We start from the raw sequence: 19,129 nt of genomic DNA, 5'->3' as shown, positions 1-19,129 counted from the left end.
GGTGGTCAAAAATATGCTCTAAATGTAATTAATTTCATCCACATATATTGCTAATCCATATGTGAACAAGGTAATGATAACCGAGTACTGACATATCAAAATAAGTTTGATAATGCCTTTACAGTAAAAATGTAACTCTCTATACTTGTGGGTTTCGGATGTTACATTATTATGTTAACATGCATTATTTGCAGGCATCTGGCCCTATTTCTAAGCTCATACTAGTTCAAAAATGTAAGTGATGATCACTGTCAGATGATTAAACCTATCACTTGCAAATGTAATCATCATAAATGATACTTTCATCTTCCTGAAGAAATTTTTTAAATTTAGATATATACATGTACTGATATCCACATTTATTCATTTACATTGTTACCCGCATCCTTATTGTAAATGTGCACTGGACATCATAATAAATCAAATTAATTAGCTCCCTGAAGCATTAAGTTGGCAATACAAAGGGCTATGCCTTTCTTACAAGCATAATCAGGCTCTCGTTTATGTCTTCCCAACTTCAGAGTGTTTCGGATGTTACATTACGTTAACATGCATTTGCAATCTAATTTAACTAATTGAGGGAAACATTTGTGATATTTCATTATTTTAGCATAAATATCAATCACTTTGAATCAGAAAACCTGTTGAAATTATTCAAATGATTCAAAATATGTACAAATACTTGTATAATTAAAGGCAGTGATTCGGATGTTACATGCTGTTAACATTTTTACAAAGTTTGATGGTTGGAAGTTGAATTAACAAACATGAGATCATTATACAACAGGTATGTTGCCACCATGGACACTCAGAAATATTTTAATGCAAGGCACAGTCATTTATCATTTGCACATAATATAAAATATGCAAAAACTGATGTGTATTAAAACAGCTCATAAATCTGTGTTAACAAATAATTCCCTTGAAATTTGTACTGTTGTTTGAGTATTTTTCTTGTTGGTTAATTTGTTTCTATTGTTAATTTATAGTTTTATTGGACATAATGAAGCTGTATGAAGCATAATAAGTATTTCTCCTGCTTCATTTCTGGTATATGTGCATAGTGATTCCAATATAGGCCTCACACATGTACATGTACGTATATAATGTTAAAATGATCACTTTTTTTATGAAAATGCAGATTTTTTTCAATTTTGAAATAAATGTTATGATAAAATTGCTACTTAAGGGATCTAAAATGAGCGTTTATTGCGTTTCGACAGTATTTTTGTGGGACATGAGAGCACCTCAGACCTATCGAATTGCATTCTGAATACTGAAGCATGTCTTTCTGATATCAAATAATTTTCATTTTTGAAAATCACAATATGATACAAATTTTATGACAAATTATAAAAATTTGATATTTTTCAAATTTTTGATATAATACAGTCCTCGAAGTAAATTATATAAATCTAATGATATATTCTTAAAGTGTATGTAGGAGGAAAAGCCGACGGTCAATTGAAAATTTTGACCTTTCATATTGAAGATATGGATTTTTTCCCAAAAAGACCTAATTTTTTTTTTGGTGTTTTGGGAAAAAAATCCATATCTTCAATACTGAAAGGTCAAAATTTTCAATTGATCGTCGGCTTTTCATCCCACCTACATACACTTTAAGTATAAATCATCAGATTTATAAAGTTTACTTCAAGTACTGTTAAATATCAAAAATATCAATTTTTAATGATTTGCCATAAAATGTGTATTAAATTGCTAATTTCAAAAATCAAAATTATTTGATATCAGAATGACATTCTTCGATTCAGAATGCAATTCGATATGTCTGATGTGCTCTAATGTCCCAAAATAAATACTGTCCAAACGCTCATACCCCAGCCCTTAATTATTTTCAATAAGTTTTAGATATCATCTAGTGCTAAAATCTTATAAAGTTTTTGAAATTACAACTTCATTTTGGACTTGTTAACAAAAAATAGGTAACATCCGAAACACATTTTAAATTAAAGTAATTTGCTAGTGTATGGAGAAATACTCAGTGTAAATTGCTGTTCAAATTTAAAATAAATTTCTTAGGAAATGCGTATATGTCAGTAATGAAATTAATTTGAAAGGAATGAACCAAATCAATCATATTGCTTTTTATTTTATGTGTTGTGCATAGAAACAATAGATATTGTAGAGCTAACAACTTGTAATTTTTTCCACTAGCAAGGTTTTTAAAGGTGAAATGGAGTCAGCAATATTAGGAAAATAAGAATGTACATCATATTTACTAGAAATTCATATTCATTTAAGTGTATATTCTAAAATCTTCTTACAAAGCCCTGTCATTGGCCTCACTTTCCGTTAACATTTTGCCTTGTAACATCCGAAACAAACTTGACATGTTAACGGTTTGCACACTCAAAGAACAAACCCAGGTATGGTAAAAAATATTTCTACTATGGCCTGCCCTTGATTTCCAATCCATTTGACCATTTCATTTTCCCTCAAATTAAATTTCTTCAATAATATGTCACTCTTTCTGTCTCGGATGTTACATTTGATTCGGATGTTACCATTGTTAACGGAAATGTTGTGTGACCAACATTTTACATAAAGTCAAGAGGAAGTAAAATCTTTTTTTCATTTAGATACTTGTTGTTATGTCTACTTCAACTTAATAATGAAAATTCAAAGCTGGTATTGTTCTTCACATAATTATAAGACAACTAGAGCCACATCCTGGTGATAGTCTACTGATAAATGTTAAATGGCTAAATGTTCCAAACTGTTCCCTGGTGATGAGCTTTGTTGATCAGAGCAACTTAAAATTAGACTTTGACTTGACCTTTGACCTGGGATGACCTTTTATGGGTTTATACTCTCCGGGAGTCAGGGATTATTTTCCATAAGTTACAGCCCAATTGGAACAACTTCAAATTTGACCTGATCTTTGACATCGGATGACCTTTGCGGTGTTAGACTCCCCGAGTGTTGAGGATGATCATTCTCCCCGAGTTACAGCCCAATTGGAGTAGCTTCAAATTTGACCTGACCTTTGACCTCGGATGACCTTTGCAGTTTGGTAGGGATTATTTTACCCGAGTTAAAGCCCGATCAGAGGAACTTTAAATTTGACCTGACCTTTGACCTTAGATGACCTTTGCGGTTTTATACTCCCGGAGTGTCTATCCCGAGTTACAACCCAATTGGAGCAACTTTACAAATTGCATTATGGGTAAACAACCACTTCACATTGCATTATGGGTAGGCTTACACAACCACTTCCATACCCTTACCAACAGACAGAAATGACAAATCTGTACCATTTGCAGACCATTCGGACAAAGTTTGAAATTCAAAATAATGTGCAGCAATGAATTCTGGGTAGACATTACGGTGCATGCATGTGTTACTTGAACTCTTTCTCTAGTGACTGCCAGAGGTATGTTTCCACTACTACTGCAGTTGAACATAGAAGTAAGTCCTGCATTTCACTCTCCTGACCTTATAACCCACTTAGCCATATTTCTGCCAACTCACTCCCCTAGAGTAAAGACAGAGATATCCACAGACCCACAGACCGAGAGCTCTGTGTTAGTAGTTTGATATGTATTCTTTCGGATGTTACAAAACTGTTCACGGAAAATGAGACCCATTTAAGTATTGCTTCACCATAATTTGAAAACATTCAACCGATACAAAATGTGCACTTGCAATTATTTATATTGCCCTGAGGCATACAATGAAAGTATTTGTGCATGTTTTACTTGATAAAACAATCACTTAGACCATGTTAAAAAAATAGAGCAAGATTGTTAACGGAAAATGTAACGTCCGAAACATAATTTTCAAGTGCTCAAATTTTTTTCATGTTAGAAATTATTTAGGTAAATCTTGTATTTCTTGGATCTTGTACTAACATGTGTTCATAAAATATTGAACAGAATACTCAGAGCTGATCTGGTTTTATTTTGCAAACAAAACAAATTAGCCACTTTTGTTAGGTTGACAAATTTCCGTTAACAATTGGACATTTGGTCTGGTCTCAAGTAAAGAAAGAAAACTGGGACAAATTTTGTTAAGCTATGGGAGATTAGCCTATGTCTACACTACATAAAAATGTAAAAAGTTATCCTGAAATATGTCATGTGTTTCTGCTGGGGTCTCCCAAAGTGTCATTAAGCCTTTTGATACATGTTTAAAAAACCAGAGCCATACACGAGTGTAAAAACAATCAGCAATGGCCACAACACATCGTGCGCCGAAGCAATGGCCTCTAACAAAGAACGAAACAATAAACTCATTTGAAAGCTGGAAACATAACCTCCAGTATACACTGTCATTAGACCCAAGCTTTTCTCCCTACTTGGTTGAAGGAGCGGTATGGGGCAAAAAGTCAAAAACTTCCCCGCTTCGAGGTCTCACTAACGACGGTGAGGACATACAGGAAGCCCAAAGGAAAACAGCAGTCCAGAAAAATGCTGCATTGGAGCTTATGCTTGGACAAATAGCCAACTATTGTCCAATTATCTCACGTAATACAATACTCAAAAACTGCACCAGCCTGAAAAAGATATGGCAAGCCATCCGTCTCCATTTTGGCTTCCAAACAACAGGTGGCCACTTCCTAGAGTTCAACAATATTACCCTTGGCCCTGATGAACGGCCAGAGGACTTGTACCAGCGTCTAGTAGCATTCACCGACGACAACCTCATGCGTGAAGGAGGCGGCATCAGTCAACATGACCAAGTCATCGATGAAGATGAGGAGATTACGCCTACACTCGAAAACTTTGTAGTGTTAACGTGGTTGCGTCTTATACACCCTGATCTGCCCCGATTAGTAAAGCAGCGGTGCGGTACAGAGCTAAGATCCGCGCACCTTGGCTTCTATCAAAGCCGAAATTTCTCAAGCTCTGGATTCGCTCCTGGATGAGCTGAGCTCAAACGATGCTGCTCGCAGCATGCGCACTAGTAGTCAGCGTAGACCGATGCCTAAATTGAAAGCTCAGAAATCATTTGGTAAATCCTGCCCTCTGTGTGAGCAAGCTGGTCGGCATGACCATGCGCATTTCTTAAGCGAGTGCTCGTACCTCCCTGAAAAGGACAGAAAATACCTGGCCCAAGCTCGTCAGCTTAACATCCTTGATGATTGTGACAGCGACTCAGATTTAGCATGCGCCTTTGTTGACCAATCTGACCTTAGTGCGCAGCCCAATGTTCAGACAGCGCTGCGAATTCATGTTGATCAGTCTCCCTATGTAGATGCATTCCACAAGCACCATGCGGTCCGCATCACCATTGACAGTGGATCCACTGGTAATCTCATTCGCGAAAACACTGTCCAACGATTAGGATGCCCCATTCATCAGAGTTCGCAGTCTGCCCGTCAAGCTGATGGGTCATCCCCTCTTAAGGTAGTTGGGGAAACAACCCTCACCTTACTCGTGACAGACACTCCTTTGTCTTTAAGGTCTAGTTGTTAGAGACCTTGACGAAGAAATCCTTGCAGGTATTCCCTTCATGAAATGCAATGATGTCGCAATTCGCCCTGCTAAGAACCAAATCATCTTGACAGATGGTACAATTATCACTTATGGCGCCAACAAGAGCCCCAAATCCCAGCACACTGTTCGTCGTGCCCATATACTTCGTGGACCTTCTCAAAACACTACCATATGGCCAGGGTCATACGTTGAGGTAAATCTCCCTGCAGACATCGTTGAATCAGATGCTACTTTTGCCATTGAGCCCCGTGTTGATACCCCGCTCGGTAGGTTCCTACCGCCCAAACAAGCCTGGCCCAAGCCTGATGTAATCACAAGTATTGCAGGCAGGGTTAGCATTCCCAACAATACTGGTGTGCCACTTGTCATCAGAAAGCATGAACATCTTGGCCAGATACACACTGTTTTTTCACCATCACTAACTGCTAAGCCAACACACACTGCTGCAGCAGCATCAGTCAATGTCCCAAAGCCCAGTTCACGGTTAACTACTCAGCTGCTGTTGCCCTTGACCCAGATGGTATACTTGGCACTTGTGAGCAATCCAACTTCCGCAGTCTTCTCGATGAGTACGATGAGGTTTTTGACCCTAGTTTCCCAGGTTACAATGGTGCTGTCGGCCCTTTCAAATCTGTGGTTAATATGGGACCGGTCCAACCCCCCCAACGCAAAGGTCGTCTCCCATTGTATGCACAGGATAAACTCCAAGAGTTGCAATCAAGGTTTGATCAGCTTGAAAAAGCAGGCGTCTTTGCTAGACCTGAAGATGTCGGTGTGTGTGTCGAATACCTTAACCCGTCCTTTCTTGTCAAGAAGCCTAATGGAGGCTTTCGTCTGGTTACTGCATTTGCTGATGTCGGTAGATATAGCAAGCCACAACCCTCTCTAATGCCCAATGTGGACTCAACATTGCGTTCAATTGCCAAATGGAAGTATTTGATTGCCACTGACTTGACTAGTGCTTTCTACCAAATCCCTTTATCCCATGAGTCCATGAAATACTGTGGTGTTGCAACTCCCTTTCGTGGGGTGCGTGTGTATACACGGTGTGCCATGGGTATGCCAGGTTCTGAAACAGCCCTTGAGGAACTGATGTGTCGTGTCCTTGGTGACCTCTTAGAGAAAGGTGTCGTAGCAAAACTCGCTGATGACTTGTACTGTGGTGGTAATACTGTGGATGAACTTGTTGAGAATTGGCGCCAAGTTTTGCAAGCTTTGTCTAAGTCTGGGTTACGTCTTTCTGCTTCCAAAACAGTCATTTGCCCCCAAAAGACAGTAATTCTGGGTTGGATTTGGTCAAATGGAACCCTTTGTGCTAGCCCCATAGCATCGCCACACTTTCCAGCTGCTCGCCTCCAAGCAAAGTTGGTGGCATGCGGTCCTTCATCGGTGCATACAAGGTTCTGGCCCGTGTCATTCAGAATTGTGCCAGTCTGGTAGCCCCATTAGATGATGCTATTGCAGGGCACCAATCAACTGAAGAGCTTACATGGTCTGATAGTCTGCATACTGCTTTTCACAAGGCTCAAGCAGCACTGTCTTCCGCTAGGGCAGTCACACTTCCCCATCCCAATGATCAGCTTTGGATCATTACTGATGGATCCGTGAAGAAACATAGCATTGGGTCGACATTGTATATTTCCGCAATGACAAACTCTTCCTCGCCGGGTTCTTCAGTGCTAAATTGCGTGATCGACAGCCAACATGGTTACCCTGTAAATTGAGGCGCTGTCTATTTCTGCCTCCACCAAGCACTTCAGTCCCTATGTTATTCAGTCCAAACACAAGACATGTATCCTCACTGACAGCAAACCTTGTGTTCAGGCATATGAAAAGCTCTGCCGGGTGAGTTTTCAGCCAGTCCTCGCGTGTCCACATTCCTCTCCACTGTCAGTCGTTTCCAAGCATCTGTTCGTCATCTTGCAGGATCAGCTAACACCCCTCAGACTTTGCTAGTCGTAATGCCCCTGACTGCACTGAGCCCACTTGTCAAATATGCTCCTTTATCAAACGTGAAGAGGAAGCAACTGTCCTTCGTGTTTCCGCACATGACATTCTGTCCGGAAAGCTAAGCTCCCTTTGCCAGCAAAGCAGCCTGGCATGCTATTCAGCAGGAATGCCCGGATCTGCGACGAACAAATGCTCATCTAGTTCAGGGCACTCGCCCCTCAAAGAAAGCTACTTCTGTCAAAGATGTGAAGCGCTATTTGCAGGTTGCATCTATCGCTAGAGATGGCCTACTTGTTGTTCGTCGTGATCAACCATTGTCCCCAACTCGCGATTGTATTGTTGTTCCCAGACAGGTCTTAAATGGTCTTCTCACTGCCCTGCACATCCAACTTGACCATCCCTCCAAACATCAGCTCAGTTTGGTGACCCAGCGTTACTTTTATGCTCTTGATATGGACAAGGCTATTGATCATGTGACATCAACTTGTCACCAGTGTGCTTCTCTGTCCAATGCCCCTAAGACATTGATCGAGCAGTCCTCAAGTGACCCTCCCGATGCAGTTGGCATTTCTTTTGCAGCTGATATCCTGAAGCGTAGCCGCCAGCTAGTCCTTGTGCTGCGCGAAACCTCAACGTCCTACACAGCTTCTTGCATTGTCGAGAATGAACAACATGGCACGTTGCGTGATGCCCTGATTCAATTGTGCATTGAACTTCGTCCACTTGATGGCCCCCCTGCAGTCATTCGTACTGACCCAGCACCAGGGTTTGTTCGACTCGCCAATGACAAACTTCTCACACGTTACCATCTATCGGTTGAGATCGGTCGTATTACAAATAATAACAAGAATCCTGTTGCTGAGAAAGCCATTCGTGAGCTTGAAGATGAGTTGGTCAGACAAGATTCTACAGGTGGTCCGGCTACAGCATTATCACTTGCCATTGCTACTGCAGCCCTTAATACTCGCATCAGATCCCGAGGTCTTTCAGCCCGTGAGATGTGGTTTCAGCGAGACCAGTTTACCAATGAGCAGGTTCCTTTCACTGATTGTCAAATGATTCAGGCCCAGCATGCCTTGCGAAAAGCCAACCACCCACACAGTGCTCATTCAAAGGCCCCATTAGCCTCTGCCTCCCCAGCAGCAGAGTTGGAGGTTGGTGATCTTGTCTACCTCTACTCAGATCGCAAGAAATCTCATGCTAGAGATCGCTACTTAGTCACTACTATCGAAGGCCCATGGTGCAACATCCAGCAAATTTGTGGGTTCTCAGCTTCGAATACTTCTTATCGTATCAAGAAATCTGAGTGCTTTAAGGTCCAGTATTATCCTGACCTGGATTCTCGTCCCTTTCCCAAGTCGTCTCCACCCACCGAGGATTCCGAGTTTGTTGAAGTGGTCCCTGAATGTACTCCTCCAGAGCCTCCTTTCATACCTGGCGAGTTGTCCACACCTGCTACTTGTGACCCCCTGCCCAGGAATGCTAATCACTCGCACCCCAGTTCTGAGTCAGATCTTCGCGATCCCTTGAGCGAAAGCGGTCATCGCTCCAGCAATACCTCCGGTTTGGTTGCACAGTCTAATCCATGTACCGGTAACAGCAGTGAGGTTAGTGAAAGTATCCCCCAAGCTAGTATGGTTGGCCCTGAGATCATGCCACCATTGCTCACACAAAGGCGTTCCTGGCGCCCTCACAAACTTCCTGAGCACCTGAAAGACTATGTGTTAAACTAAATGGACAGGTCACTGTGTACTATGACATTAATCCATCATCGGTGTCCTCCTATATGGTCACTTCATTGAACTTTGAACTGATTTACGTATGTCATTTGGAATTCTAAAAGAAAACTCTGGAACTGGCGTTTACTTCTTTGAACTTTGAACCATTTTACATTCATGTTGAATGTCAGTTTGTCATTGCAGACAAAAAGACTCTTGAACTGTTGATGTTATTGACTGTTGGCACATTGCCTATTTTGAATGTTCTAAACCAACAGTGTCTTCATTCACATAAGCTGTTAGATTGGTTTCTGCAAGTCAGTTGTTAGTAGTAGTTGTTTAGTAGTGTTATCCTCACTTCCTTGTGAGGAAAGTGATCTTTTTTTTTTCTTTAAAAAAAAAAAAAGAGAGAAAGAGGTAGTTACGCCAGTTGATTCATAGTTGTGTGCCCTTAAGGTGCACTGAGCCTGGTTGGGCTCTCTCTCTCTGTCTCTGCACTCGTGGAAGCTACATGTGCCTGGTTGTGATTATCACATTAGATTAATCCCTAATCCTTTTATTGGCGCTGGTTATTTTGGCCATTTAACACGTGCAGTTCTATGGGAGGACATATTATCATAATTTTTAAATTATGAAAATATGTCGAACTTTGCTCTGTTGACCTATAAAGACAACACATTTGGCCGATTCCATTTAGGTGTGCAGCTGGGACATGTGTAAACAAACATTACAAATATGCAAAAAAAATCAGGTTTGAAAAAAATTAACCAATTTCATATTAATATAATAAGATCGTACATTATGGCTTTTATAAACTTAAAGCCTGAAACTTCATAGGCTATCAGTCACTTGTGCAGATATATGTTAACATTGAATTTCATTTCTTGTTTATTGTTCACTGTATGGAAAAGCCACATAGAGTAAGGCCAAACACTTGTGCTGAAAGCCAAATTGGTCACTTATCGCTCACTGTTCAAAATGTGACATCTACATGTACGCCAATTACAGTCCCCGAAATTGTATACTTTTTAGCCGACCTCAATTCCGAAACATTTAGTGATAGTTAAAAATGCGATCCCCAACCCTTTTGGTCAACTGAACTCGACTTGTGCGCTCTTTTGGTTGACATAAATCGAACAAAATTTTCAATAACGGGTAATAGTAGGATTTCAATTTTTTATTAATTGTAGTTTTGAGGAATGACAAAGTTGTTTTTGGAAACTTAGATGTACGTTTGTTTCAACTGATGATGTAGGATCGCAAGGTGAGTGAATTCGTGAAGAGATTTCCTTGTTTGAGTGATAGTAGGATACGGGACGTAGGCTAAAATAGTACGGTACTTTGACCTGCTCTGACGTCTCAATTCACGCGGAATTATTCATACCTGCTTATCAGACAGCAAATTCCGTTTGGGACCCGCACCAGAAAGAACTCATTAATAAAATTGAAAAAATCCAAAAAAGGGCAGCCAGATCAGGGTCTTAGCTAGAAATTGAGGGTTGCCCGTCATTTGAATAAAATTGCCTGTCCTAATTTGACCTTTAAAACATTTACCAGACATCTATAGCCTATTGGGGGGTTCAAAGAGTTGTTCTACTAATGGGTTTACTAAAAAGGTCAATTAGCTTCTCAAAACATATAGCATCTGTCAAAGGCATTAATTTTGCCCGTCCCAGGAGCAAACTGGCAGTCTAAAATGACGGCCAGACGGGTGGCTAGCTAAGACCCTGAGCCAGATTCGTTACGAACACATACGACAGAACCACCAGCATTACTAAACTAGTCAGCGACCTGGATTGGGATACAATGGCCAACAGGAGAACAGCCAACAGAGTAACATTTCTACACAAAGCAAGACAGGGCCTCCTGGCCCTGCCGGTCGAAGACTTACTGCAACCAAACCCGCGTCAATCATGGCACAATCACCCAGCTGCTTTAAGTAATCACCTGCAACAAAGACTGTTACAAACAGTCATTTTTCCCCAAAACGGTAATTACCTGGAACAATCTGCCCTACCCAATACAAATTCAAGACCCTGCCAGCTTCAAAACTGCAGTGACGGAACACCTAAGAAACGACTAAACAACCCATGCGCACACCAACTCCTACACGTCTGGTTCCAGCTATAATCAAATTACCGTATTGTTTGTAATAAACGCCGGGGGCGTTGCATTTTTCCAAAAGGGGGGCGTTTATTGAAGGTGAATTGTCAGTGAAAAAAAATTTAATATCGGGTTAAATTTCCCGATGGTGCTCCTGTAGAAAGGAGGAATTTACGGCTATACTAATGCCAACGCCCATGGAAAATATCATTTTCGTGGTAAATAAATCAAAATTACACCCGTAAGTACATCATCAAGCAAGAATCTAGTGAAATTCTACCATAATTAGCCAATGGAATGGATGAAAGTGTGAGTCATAACAGGTTTTGTCCATGCAATTTACCGATCGTCCCTGACATTAAGACTGACTGACTGATGCCAGTTTTAAGCTTACTCACACGATATAGCATGGATTTTTTGTCAATTTTTCACAGAAAAATTGGAGGGGGGCGTTTATTAGAGGGGAGCGTTTATTACAAACAATACGGTTTACAGTAATTCTTGGCCAAACTGGAACACTGTGAACGCTAGTGGCTCCGCGATAAACACACGCGAATATAGCGCGGCACAGAAGAAAGTATACACACGCCTTACACTGCGTACACGCTTAGTACACTACATGGACGCAACGCGCATGTTCCAGTTTGGCAAGAATTACTTAATTTGATTATAGGGAGCGTTGTGTAGTAAACTACAGATACAGAATACTGCGTATTGCTGTATGGAACCAGACATATACATTTGTATTTAAAGCCTCTTCTGTTGTATCTTGTATTGGTTGTATTTCACACGCATATCATGTACATTGTAAATTTGTATGTGTATAAAAAAACAAGTCAAGGGTATTAAGCTTTACCGTAGTTCCAGTAACTGTAATGCTGGTTTCATACTACCCTGCCGCTTGCCGCTGAGCTGAGCGGCGTGGGCGCACGCGCATTGCAGACAAACGGACACAATAAAGGCTTGTCATTGGTTGAAACGCCCTGCCGCTTGCCGCAGCGGCAGGAAAGTATGCTGGAGGCTTATGCTGGTTTCATACATGTACTACCCTGCCGCTTGCCGCTGAGCAGCGTGGCGCATGCGCATTGCAGACAAACGGACACAATAAAGGCTTGTCATTGGTTGAAACGCCCTGCCGCTTGCCGCAGCGGCAGGAAAGTATGACGGGCGCTTTAGACTCTATGGTCATGATGGTCCGTAGTCGTAGATGTCATTATGTTTATGATATAAGATTCATACATACGCGCTATATAACGGCGCGCGTGATTGGTCGAGAGCTGGGCATAAACAGCGTTTATGCCCGGTGTCCCGGATGTGAGATCGCCGGGTAGGGAAAATGCAGGGAAATCGCGGTTCTTACATTATGCAGACTGGCAGACTGTGGCAGACTGTGGCAGACTGGGTTAGAATATGAGACTAGTATCAAAATATACCATTTGGTATACTAGTGGTAGTATGCGGGGTAGTATGTCAGGTTAGAACTACCCTAATGGTGGACAAAAATTATCAAGGTCATGTCAGGGTCATACAGGCTCAAATTGGATTGTTGCAAGTTCATAAAAATCGGTGTGAAGGAAAGCGAGACAACAAGCTACAACAAATGTCTGACATAAAATCAATAGGCCTATAGCGATTTTTGGCACACATTCATGGGGCGCCTTTTGAATAAAACGTGCTAAAAAGGCTTAGGAAAACGGTACGGTACTGAAACGTTTTAATATGCAAATTTTCCTGCTCGCTGCGATCGCAACATTTATCAAGACCATTTAAGGTAGGTTTGTAAATTGGGATGTGCAAGGTGGGGGGGGGGGGGCCAAAGAATTTTTGGCGGGCCGAGAGGCCCCGGGGGCAAGCAATTTTTGGCGAGCCGTTTCGAAATTTACCCCCCCCCCCCACACTGGGGGCTCATAAATATTGCACAGCCCCTAAACATTTAAATACTGGAAATAGAATGGGAATAGAAAATACCGTACATCAAATATTTTACATCAAATAAAAAGTCTGTCACTGCCTGGTCACTAACACTATTAAGATTTGACAACCACTTTCCATCCTATTTATCATAAATCTAGGCCACCACACACTATGGACCACAATGACCGTATCCCAATGGCATAGCCCAATAACCTGAATTAAACAACCATAGTGCAAAATTTGACCTGAAGTTGCAGAGTATGAGTTTTTATCCCCATATTTTGAAAGACTGTCATGCAGTGAATGTACAAATGTATTGGGGTTAAAGAACTGTGCCCTAATAGATGAGCATGTTGTGGATCCTAGTGACACTATTATCCATTATAGGAACACAAGAGGATGAATTCCTAGCACGAGGGTCAACCCAAATTATATATTGCTCAATACAATAGGGGTATTTTGTTAAATAATTGAATTGAATTGAATACATACAATTATTAAGTATGACATTGGGATGAACCTGTTTACACATCAACTGTTGTAAAAAATAAGTTTTATAATGATGGAAAGTATTTCATGAACATGCAACAATCCAGTCTGCCACAGTCTGCCAGTCTGCATAATGTAAGAACCGGGGAAATCGTAGACTCGCTGAGTCTCATGGACGCCGTTCCTATGTCCATCAGACTCGTATTTCCCATTTTGGATGTCAATGGGAAATACACACTTAACGCTTTGCGCCGGTTAAAAACTTGAAAAAAAATCTTTAAAATTTTATCAATGTATATAAAAGTGGTACCAACCGTATTGTGCTTGCTAATTTAAGACTCGGTTGAAACAAAATTAAGGATCAAAAGCATTTTAGTGTCCAAAAGGCAAAATTATCGTCAAAGTTCTGTCGAAATCGGCACCCTTGAAGGGTTCAGAATTGAATCAGGAACGAAAATATCCGATCTTTGCGATCAAAAACACAAAATTACAACTTTAAACATACTATTGGCAAAAGACATTATTACCAAACAATACAGATTACAGAATAGAAAATTTGACATCATTTTCTCAAAATATTGAAAAAATTTGCTCACTAGACATCGAAAAAGTAGGCAATCCAATTCCCGTTCAAACGCGTGGGAAACTGAAAGTGCGATAATCGTGACTAGGAAATCGTGTATTTTAATAACTTTTTTGTTATTATTTTGGTGAAATAAGAATCACAAAATGTTCTGGGATGTGAGCGGGGTTCATTCATATATTTTCATGACTAAGCGGTTGTTTATGCCCTCGGGCATAAGCGGCCCCTCGGCCCGCATAAACAACCGCTTTATAGTCATGAAAATATATGAATGAATCCCTAACTGACGTCTTGCTGGCAAGACTAAGGAAGCTTTACCGTACATGTTAAGAGAGTGGCTTCATGATTATGATAAGTTCATCATTTCTAGCCCGAGGCCCCCGAGGTACTCACACCTCCGTCACTACCATTTCCACTGTCCTTCTCCGTACGAAGCCTAGTGAGGAAGGAACAGGGCCGGCCATTATGTTTCGGGCTACATCATTTCATGCTTGCACTGCTTGAGTCGATTTTATATTCCGGGCATCTATCTATCTGTAGTTCAAATTAGATTCAGTGATGAATTAAATAACTTTGCTACTTACATTCCGGAGTCTTTCCTTTTGCACGACATATTCGATAAACCAATTTCAATGACAAAAATGGTTACTTTGATACCTCTCCACAGACACCTCTTATCTCCATGTTGTGGTTGTTGTTTTTTCGGACGGACCAGTTAAAACTTTCATAGAGGGCGCTATTCACTTTCTCTATCAGGTATCAGGTGCAGGCGGCATAGGACACGCAACACGGACGTACGAGGCTGGCGAAGATACAGGGCTGACAGCCCCATTCACAATACACGGTTAGCGATTATAAATGGACAATTAACATACTTGCAGTGGGGTACTTTGCAGAACCCCAACGGTTTTAGAGTAAGATAATTTTGCTTTGACACCACATAACAAATTTAGAATTGTTTGTGAAGATTTCATGATTATGTGTTAATCCAATGGCGACGTCAAAAATAGCGATATCGCATCTGATCAGGTGGTGTTCGACATGATGATGATTTACTGGACTAAACAGACACGGCAAAACCGCTCATCATACAGTGTAGGTCTACTATTTTCTCCAATTTCCAATCAAGGACGTAAATCGGGTGGGGACAGGGGACACGTACCTCTCACCTTTCAAAGTGGGGGGGAACACAACTTGATCAAATGCCCCCCGCCACATTTTATTGACCCCCCCAATATTTTCCAACCCCCTCTCCCCCCACCAATTGTGTCAATTGTGTGCAATAATTATGTGTACCCCCAGGGTGGTGAATTCTCAAAGTGGTCTGCCAAAATCGCTTACCCTTTTTAGTTTGGCCGTGCCAAAAATATCTTTGCCCCCCCCCAAAAAAGTATTGACGTGTCAAAAAATCTTTGCCCCCTCCCCCCCCCCCCCTTTACACACTAAGATTTTGGGGAACCAGAATTTAAAACCTTAAATTGTATTATCATATAGGCCTACCTAGTACTAGTGCGAGCGTGAGCATGACATTTTGCATATCATGTTCCTAATGTTTTCCTACCTTTTTTAGGGTATTATAGAAACGGTGCCCAGAATATCTGTGCCAAAAATCACTTGCCCCCCCCTTTCGACCTGCCAAAAATCGCTTGACCCCCCTTTCGACCTACCAAAAAATGCTTGCCCCCCCCCTATTTGGCCTGCCAAAAAATCTTTGCCCCACCCTTACCTTATTTTAGGCATTGCTTGAATGCGGGTCCTTGCCCCCGATGATAAGCTTGTTATTTCATTTCATTTTATTTGCCAGAAAAAACACACAATACAAAACAAAATTCATACAATATAAAAGTACAATACAATCATGATAAAATACATTAAAAATTAAAAAATTAAAATAGTGAGGGGAATTGATTTTAAATTAAATACAATCATTAAATTTAAAAGAAAAAGGGGGGGGGGGGCATTTGGGTGAGGTGTGTAGATGAACAGGATGTAAGTCAAGAACACAGGGACGAACAAGAACGAGACATGCCCTGGCAGGGAAGACCAAATAAACACATCAAAAGAAATAAGTCCCCCTCTGAACATGTTGTCATAACATTGTAAGGTGTCTGGCAGATAAGCTTAAAATCTTGAAAATAGTGTAAGGTTTCGTTTTGTACCAATAAAACGAACTTTGAAATAAGGCCCCATGTCACTTCGGAAAACGCGGTAAAATGAGAGAATCGCTCAAAAAAGCTAAAATCGCCAAATCTCAAAGATGACTACAAAATCTGGCAGATAAGCTTAAAATCTTGAAAATAGTGCAAAAAGAGGAGAGATTCTGCAAATAATGTGTGATTTACCGCGTTTTCCGAAGTGACATGGGGGCTCTTTACTTGCCGATGATTTTATATGCAGAAACTCACACAGGTGATTAAACCATTGGGCTATTCCAGTTGAAATCCATACACCCTATATAGGGAATACCCTTAATCTTCCACACAGGCAGTGTGAATTTCAAATGAAGTTACCTGAACAGGTGATTCCATTTGATATCTACACCCCTGTGTGCGCGATTGAGGTCATGACCTCCTAGGGGTGTATGCATGTCAAATGGAATAGCCCAAGCGTGTGGCAGTCAAATTTCACACTGTATCAGCTAGCAACACATGAGCCCGGGGGGGGGGGCACTTCCATGACAGCTATGCATCATGTGCCTCGGGATAGACCCCTTTTCAAACCGGCTTGTACCCAATGACCCCCTTTTTGTGTTATGGTCCTACCTATTACCCAATGACCCCCTTTAAAAAAAATCTTTTGGCAATCCTGTACTCAATGACTCCCATTTTACTTTTTGTTACCCCAATGACCATCCTTTTTTCAAAGTTTCATACCGAATGACCCCATTTTATTCAGGTTGTGTACTGAATGACCCCATATTTTTGTAATTGTACATTTGACCTGAATGCCCCCTACTTTTAACATGGCGAGGCACACCCCTGCCATTTCAGATAGGGAGTGCCCCGGACGCACGTATGTACAGTACACAGGCTGTGGAGCAAAATTTGATTTGAATTTTTTCTCGCTTTTTATTTTTTTATCTCCAAACTCAAAAGTAATATGGGGTCCCTCGAATAGAAACTTGAATTGAACGTCAAATTTAATTTTTGTCGCAAGAAAAAAGCACTTGAAATTCCGGAAAAAATCATTTAAAGTTTGAATCTCCCATTGAACCCTGTGGTAAAGCCTCATGTTGGAACTCAAATTGGGCAATATTCTTCATATTGACTGCCTTGAAATTGCAAGGGCTGAAAGTATGGGCAATTTCAAACATTTTATTTTTTTTGTTTAAACTGGTAGATTCTAAAATCAGAATTGTTCAGTATTGAAGTCCCAATATAATTATGACATTATGATATTTTGCTGTCACTAATATAATAATATGAACTTTTTCATAACAATTTTATACTAGTATTTTGATGTCATAAATATCAGTATAATTTCGAGTTCAACTGAATGCTTTCATCATGATTAATAACATATTTTTCGAAAATTGGGCCTCTGACTGCTCAGATCCGCCACTGGTGTATACATAAACAAGTGGTCTACAAAAGGTTTTAATTGGGCCTTCAATTTCACACATTTCCTAACATTTTATGAATAAAATAATATAGTGCAGGGGCGTAGCCAGCTTTCTTGGTCGGGGGGCAAAATAAAATTTCGGGGGCACAGACGAAAAAAATTGCAGTTGCATCATACAATACATAGAGACTGTATGTCTTCGAGCTTCCTGAAAAAGGCCTTACAATATTTGGCCCTGAATTTTGCTAGAAAAGGGGCTCCTTGCCCTTTTTCTTTTCCCTCCTGATTTTCTCTTTCATCTTTTGTCAGGGGGCACTCTGCCCTCCCCCCCCCCTACTGCCCCATCGCTGGCTACGCTACTGATCTAGTGTCAAAATCGTACACCAAATGGCCCCGGCAAATGGCTTCTATTGGGCCTTCTTTTTGCAAACATGGGAATACCCCCTCAGACATACACACCCCCTGCTTATGCATATAGAAGTTGCCCTTTTTGCTTCTGCTTTGGATATCTGGCCCTTTGTTTTTAAAAGCAATAATTCATACAATAATAGTAAAGACTTGTCCACGAAACAATTTTCAGCTTTTCAAACTAAAAATTTACACAATAATATAAATGCCAAAACTGTCCACCAAATGGCTTCAATTAGGTCTTCATTTTGCAAAAGTTTCTCACTTCTCAGGGGGTCACATCTCCCCTCAGACACCCCACTATGGCGCGACTGTCTGCGCTGTTGCGCGGAAACATCGATGACTAATAATTGTCATAGTGTCCCCCTCACTTTCAAAAACGGATTTACGCCCTTGAGTCGAATACTTCTCAACACCAGGGGCGTAGCCAGCTTTCTTGGTCGAGGGGGGCAAAATAAAATTTTGGGGCACAGACGAAAAAAATTGCAGTTGCATCTGTTACCAGTCGTACTTGACTCAAGGCCAAAATCACCTTTTACCCGAACTCACACGAATGCACAACACAAATACACTGTTTGGTTAAGCTAACAAAATCTAAGTCTTTAATTGAAAGCACGTTATGATTGGTATAATATATGACAACAAATGCACATACACAATAATCAAATATAATCACAAATCTATTTAGTACTTAGCCAGCATTCTTCTTCTTCTTGGTGATCATAAAGTTCTTGCAATGTTCTGGACGACTGACTGAATATATCATTATTTACGTGTCATGCGAAAATCAGCTAAGTCCAGTGTACACTTGAGTTTATAAATATCCTTGCGTATGAAATCCTCACACAAATCTCCTTGCGCTGCTTTCTCCAAAATTAACTCCTTGCGCTGCTTTCTCCACAATTAACTCCTTGCGCTGCTTTCACCAAAATTGGTGCTATTTC

At 40.8% G+C, this 19,129-nt stretch overlaps 1 protein-coding gene across 1 annotated transcript in view; it reads right to left on the bottom strand.

Annotated features, from left to right (window-relative positions):
- LOC140158732 (uncharacterized) overlaps positions 1-14,907 on the bottom strand; it is a 72,911-nt gene extending 58,004 nt beyond the window's left edge. The window contains exon 1 of the mRNA XM_072181930.1: positions 14,801-14,907. The gene's annotated coding sequence lies outside the window, so the exon portion shown is untranslated. The remainder of the gene's footprint in view (positions 1-14,800) is intronic.
- Positions 14,908-19,129: the final 4,222 nt, after the last annotated feature.

Source organism: Amphiura filiformis, chromosome 1 (genome assembly GCF_039555335.1).
Source record: "Amphiura filiformis chromosome 1, Afil_fr2py, whole genome shotgun sequence".
NCBI classification, from domain to species: domain Eukaryota; kingdom Metazoa; phylum Echinodermata; class Ophiuroidea; order Amphilepidida; family Amphiuridae; genus Amphiura; species Amphiura filiformis.
The sequence above is the reverse complement of the archived record's forward strand: the minus strand, read 5'-3'. Positions and strand labels throughout refer to the sequence as shown.